Genomic DNA, 5,731 nt, shown 5'->3' on the forward strand with positions numbered 1-5,731 from the left:
GGGTGCTAAAACCACTGGAGGGTCTGGGCTCAGTGGCTCATGCCTGTAATCCCAACACTTTGGGAGGCCGAGATGGGTGGATCACCCGAGGTCAGGAGTTTGAGACCAGCCTGGTCAACATAGCGACACCCCATCTCTACTAAAAATACAAACCTTAGCTAGGTGTGGTAGTGCGGGCCTGTAATCCCAGCTACTTGGGAGGCTGGGGCAGAGAATCGCTTGAATCTGGGAGGCAGAAGTTACAATGAGCCAAGATCATGCCACTGCATTCCAGCCTGGGTGACCGAGCGAGACTCTCTCAGTAAAGAAAAGGAAAGAAAAGAAAAGAAGAGACACAGAGACAAAGACACAGGGAAGACAGCCACGTGACAACGAAGGTAGAGATTGGAGTGACGCACCCACAAACTTGTTACCTCCTCTTTTTATGAAGACACCAATCATATTGGATTAGGGTCCATCTTAATGACATCATCTTAACTTGATTATGTCTTCACAGATCCTATTTCCAAATGTGGTCGCATTCCCAGATATTAGGGGTTAGTATTTCAACATATTTTTTGAGAGGATGCAGTTCAACCCATAACACAGGGGTGAGAGAAAAGGAGGCCCAGCTTTGGGGACTTGCCAGATCTGGATTTGAAGCTGGCTTTGCTGTTTCTGGCTTTCCTTGAGATGATGGGCATGGCCATTTCCTTCTCTGAGCTCCACTCCATGGGTATGGAAAATGGACATTCTAACAGCATGTACCTCATACTCTTGCTGGGAGATTTTAAAGAGGTACTTCATGCAAATACATTTTTTTTTTTTTTTTTTTTAGACTGAGCCTTGTCACCCAGGCTGGAGTGCAGTGGCACGATCTCAGCTCACTGCAACCTCCACCTCCCGAGTTCAAGTGATTCTTCTGCCTCAGCCTCCCAAGTAGCTGGGATTACAGGCATGCACCACCATACCTGGTTAATTTTTGTGTTTTTAGTAGAGACGAGGTTTCACCACGTTGGCCAGGCTGGTCTCAAACTCCTGACCTCAAGTGATCCTCCCGCCATGGCCTCCAAAAATGCCAGGATTACAGGTGTGAACCACTCAGCTCAGCCAGCAAATACAAAATTTAATGTGCTTCCTCCACCTCTTCAATTGCCACAGTGCTGTGTGCCACTTCCACACCTTTGCACAGGCAGTTTTCTCTGCCCGGAGTGCCCTCCACATGCCTCGCTCAGCCTAGCTCAACATTACCGTTCCCTCAGTCCCTTGCACACATCTACACAAAGGATCCTAAATATGAGAGTCAGGAGTCCTGGGTTTAGGCCAGGCACCGTGGCTCACACCTACAATCCTAGTACTTTGGGAAGCCACAGCAGGAAGATTGCTTGAGCCCAGGAATTCAAGACCAGCCTGGGCAACACAGCGAGATCCCATCTCTACAAATATATATATATTTGTTGTTGTTGTTGAGACGGAGGCTTGCTCTGTCACCCAGGCTGGAGTGCAGTGGCCGGATCTCAGCTCACTGCAAGCTCCGCCTCCCGGGTTTACGCCATTCTCCTGCCTCAGCCTCCCAAGTAGCTGGGACTACAGGCGCCCGCCACCTCGCCCGGCTAGTTTTTTTTTTTTTTTTTTTTAGTAGAGACGGGGTTTCACCATGTTAGCCAGGATGGTCTCGATCTCCTGACCTCGTGATCCGCCCGTCTCGGCCTCCCAAAGTGCTGGGATTACAGGCTTGAGCCACCGCGCCCAGCCTACAAATATATTTTTAAAAATTAGCCAGGCCTGGTAGTGCCTGACTGTAGTCCCAGCCACTTGGGAGGCTGAGGCAGGAGGATCACCTGAGCCCAGGAGGTCAAGGCTGCAGTGAGCTATGATCACACTACTGCATTCCAGCTTAGCTTGGGTGACACAGAGAGACTCTATCTCAAAAATAAAAATAAAAATAAAAAAAGTCCTGGGTTCAAATTCCCAGTCCTGCTACTTATTTTGAAGCCCCTGAGAATGCCACTGCCCCTCAAGAGTCTTGACTCGCTTCTCTGTAAATGAGGATAACAGTGCTAGCTACCTATGGCAGACATGTATTTGGGGCCAGCAGCACAGTGCAGCTATGGGAAACTGTCTTCCATTCTGAGTACAGGTGGCTGCAAGGAGTGGGGAGAAGAGACCTTCTTCCTGGTTCTGGGTAGTCACATGACCCAACCCTAGCCAATGAGAGGATTGCACCCTCTAAGCCACAGTGATTGGTTCAGGATGGCACATGTGATCCAAGCTGGGCCAATGAGAGCCAGCCCTAGGGTTTGTCCAAGAAGGATCAAAAAGAAGGCTCTTCTGGAAGGGTGCTGGTTCACGTCTGTAATCCCAGCACTTTGGGAGGCCACGGTGGCCGGATCACTTGACATCAGGAGTCCAAGACCAGCCTGGGCAACATGGTGAAACCCCCGTCTATACTAAAAATACAAAAATTAGCTGGGCGTGGTGGCGAACGCCTATAATCCCACCTACCTAAGGTGAAGAGGCTAAGGCAGGAGAATCACTTCAACCCAGGAGGTCGAGGTGAGCAGTGAGCTGAGGTGCCCCCTCACTTACTTCACCTCTGTATTAGTTCATTCTCACGCTACTATGAAGAAATACCTGAGACTGGGTAATTTATAAAGGAAAGAGGTTTAATTGACTCACAGTTCTGCCCAGTTGGGGAGGCCTCAGGAAACTTATAATTATGGTAGAAGGGGAAGCAAACATGTCCTTCTTCACATGATGGCAGGAGAGAGAAGTGAAGAGTGAAGAGGGGGAAGCTCCTTAAACCATCAAATCTCGTGAGAACTCACTCACTCTCAACAAGAACAGCATGGGGGAAATGCCCCATGATCTAATCACATGCTACGAGGTCCCTTGCCCAACATGTGGGGATTACAATTCAGATTACAATTCAAGATGAGATTTGGGTGGGGACACAGGGCCAACCAGACCGTATCAGCCCCTCAGCACCTCAGCTTCCTCAGCTGTCAAATGACAGTGACCCAAGGCAGAGACCACAAACGTTTTCTGCACACAGTTGTCCATGAGCCCTCCTATCACCATTTGAGCTTGGTGGGTGTGATTTTGCCCATTTCTCCCAGGAGGAAGCTGGCATACAGAGAGGGGGCCACCCCTGCCCAAGTGCCACAGCTAAGGAGAAGCTGCACCAGGCCTCAGCATCCGCCCTTCCCCATGCCCAGCTCCCCAAACCTCCCACCTCACTGGCTGTGTCCCAACTTGGCCCCTGCCAGGCCAGATGTCCAGCTGCAAATTAAACAGATTTGCTGTCCGAGGTCAGACTGCTTCTTTTGTCTTTTCTCCCATCCTGCTCCAAGGACTCAGGTTTTATGCCAGGATAGTTAAACCCTCAGAGACAGAAAACATTGCTGGGAAGGAAGATCTGTCTGTACAGGGTGATATGTCTTGGGTTGGCACACGCTACACTGCCTTGTCCAGCAGCCCACATTCTGCCTGGGGCTCCTGGTGACTAGAGGTGGGAAGAAGAGAGAGAAGCCCATGGGTGGAACACATTGGTGGGGGTCAGACATTATTGCACTATACCTTTTCATGAGCAGGCAGAGAATTGTAGCCCAGAGAGAGGTGGGTCCAGCCCATGCTCACCCCGTGTGTTGGGGCCAAAGACAACATTCAAATTCATGTCACCTGACTCCGGTGGGCTGGCATTTCCCTAAGTCTTGTCTGGGTAGCTCATGTGTCAACAAATAATTGGCAGCGAGGCATGGTGGCTCACTCCTGTAATCCCAGCACTTTGGGAGGCTGAGGCAAGAGGATTACTCGAGCCCAGAAGTTTGAGACCAGCCTGGGCAACATATCTAGACCCTGTCTCCACCAAAAATTAAAACAAAAAAAATTAACCAGGTGTGGTGGCACATGTTGTAGTACCAGCTACTTGGGAGGCTGAGATGGGAGGGTCACTTGAGCCCAGGAGTTCAAGGCTGCAGTGAGCTGAGATTGTGCCACTGCACTCCAGTCTGAGCAACAGAGTGAGACCTTATCTCAAAAACAACACCACCAAAAAGAAAAGAAAAACCCAAAAAACAAAAATAAAACCGAGACACACAGCCTTGGGGACCTGTCCTCACACACAGAGACCCCATCTCCACTCCCACTACTCCCACACTCTGCATTGGGTTTAGATTTTCTTCACTGAGGTGTTTTGCTGATCAGCTTTTAATTTTACTATAGTGAAATTGACCAATTTGTTTTCTTTTAGAGTTCTTGCTCTCTGTGTCCAAAGAAACCTTTGCCTACCCTGAAGCCACAAAAATATTGTTTTTATTTTCCTCTAAAATTTTTATAATTCAAGCTTTCATGTTTAGTCTATGATGCTTCTTGAATTGATTTTTGTGTACGGTGTGAGGTAGGGGTTAGGGTTCTTTATTTCCCCACACTGGTAGCCAATTGTTCCAGAGGCTTTTGTTGAAAATACTTGCCTTTCGTCATTGGATCATCTAAAAGCAAATGACCATGTGTGTATGTGTTGGTGGGGGGCCTCTTTCTGGGTTCTCTATTTTATTTCATGGATCTATTTGTCAATCCTTATGCCAATACCCTTGTCTTGTTTACTGTAGCTTTATTAGACATAGACTTCCTTCTTCTTCCTCCTCCTCTTCTCCTTCTCCTCCTCCTCCTCCTCCTCCTCCTCCTCCTTCTTCTTCTTCTTCTTCTTCTTCTCCTTCTTCTTCTTCTGATGGAGTCTTGCTCTGTTGCCCAGGTTGGAGTGCAATGACACAATCATAGCTCACTGCAACCTTGACCTCCTGGGTTCAAGTGATCCTCCCACCTCAGCCTCCCAAGTAGCTGGGACTACAAGCATGTGCCACCATGACTGGCCAAATTATTTATTTCTTGTAATGATGGGGTCTTGCTATGTTGCCCAGACTGGTCTCAAACTCCTGGCCTCAAGCAATCCTCCCACCTTGACCTCCCAAAGTGCTAGGATTGCAGGCATGAGCCACTATGCCCAGCCTGGATGTAGATTTCAAAGAGCAAGATCCATGTGGTGTCAGCTCCATATACAGACTTCCAGCAGGACCAAGGGAGCTGCTGGGAAAAGGAAGCACTAGTGTTTTCTCCAGGGATTCATGCATGGATGAGCATTCCTCTAAAGTAGCATCTCAGCATCTTTGCTCCTAGAACACACTTCATTATTGGGATGACACCCAATCATACTTCCTGACCACCTGGGATTTGTTGATTGGTGTCATCTCATTTCATTTGTTTATTCATCACATATTTGCTAAGCACCTTCTATGTGCCAGAGCCTGTGCTGGGCACTGGGACACAGAAGTGACCACGACAAACCCAGCCCCCACCTTCACGAACTCTGTCCAGTGGAGGAGGCAAATATTGAACTATGTTTGAACAACTGAACAAGAATGTTTCAAATAGTGATGAGTCCCAGGAGAGAAATAAGAAGGAGATAAGATAAAGTGTGTGAGAGGCAGGATCAATCAAAGAAGGCTAGAATTACTGGGTGAAAGTTGAGGGAGAAACAGGATATTTGCACAGTCTCAAAGTAACTCTCTCATGATATTTATTCATTGGAAAAGAATAAAGATAACTTTCTGGGGGGAAATCTGGCTGGTACCACCTTAGCCAAGGGATCAAAATTAATGCCCCCAGCAACAAGACACATTGACACTGTGTGCCTCCTGATCTGATGTTCTGAGGGGACCACAGCACCATCTCAGTGGGATCTGGGCAGAAATGC

This window comes from Colobus angolensis, unplaced genomic scaffold (assembly GCF_000951035.1).
Source record: "Colobus angolensis palliatus isolate OR3802 unplaced genomic scaffold, Cang.pa_1.0 Scaffold22, whole genome shotgun sequence".
Classification (NCBI taxonomy): domain Eukaryota; kingdom Metazoa; phylum Chordata; class Mammalia; order Primates; family Cercopithecidae; genus Colobus; species Colobus angolensis.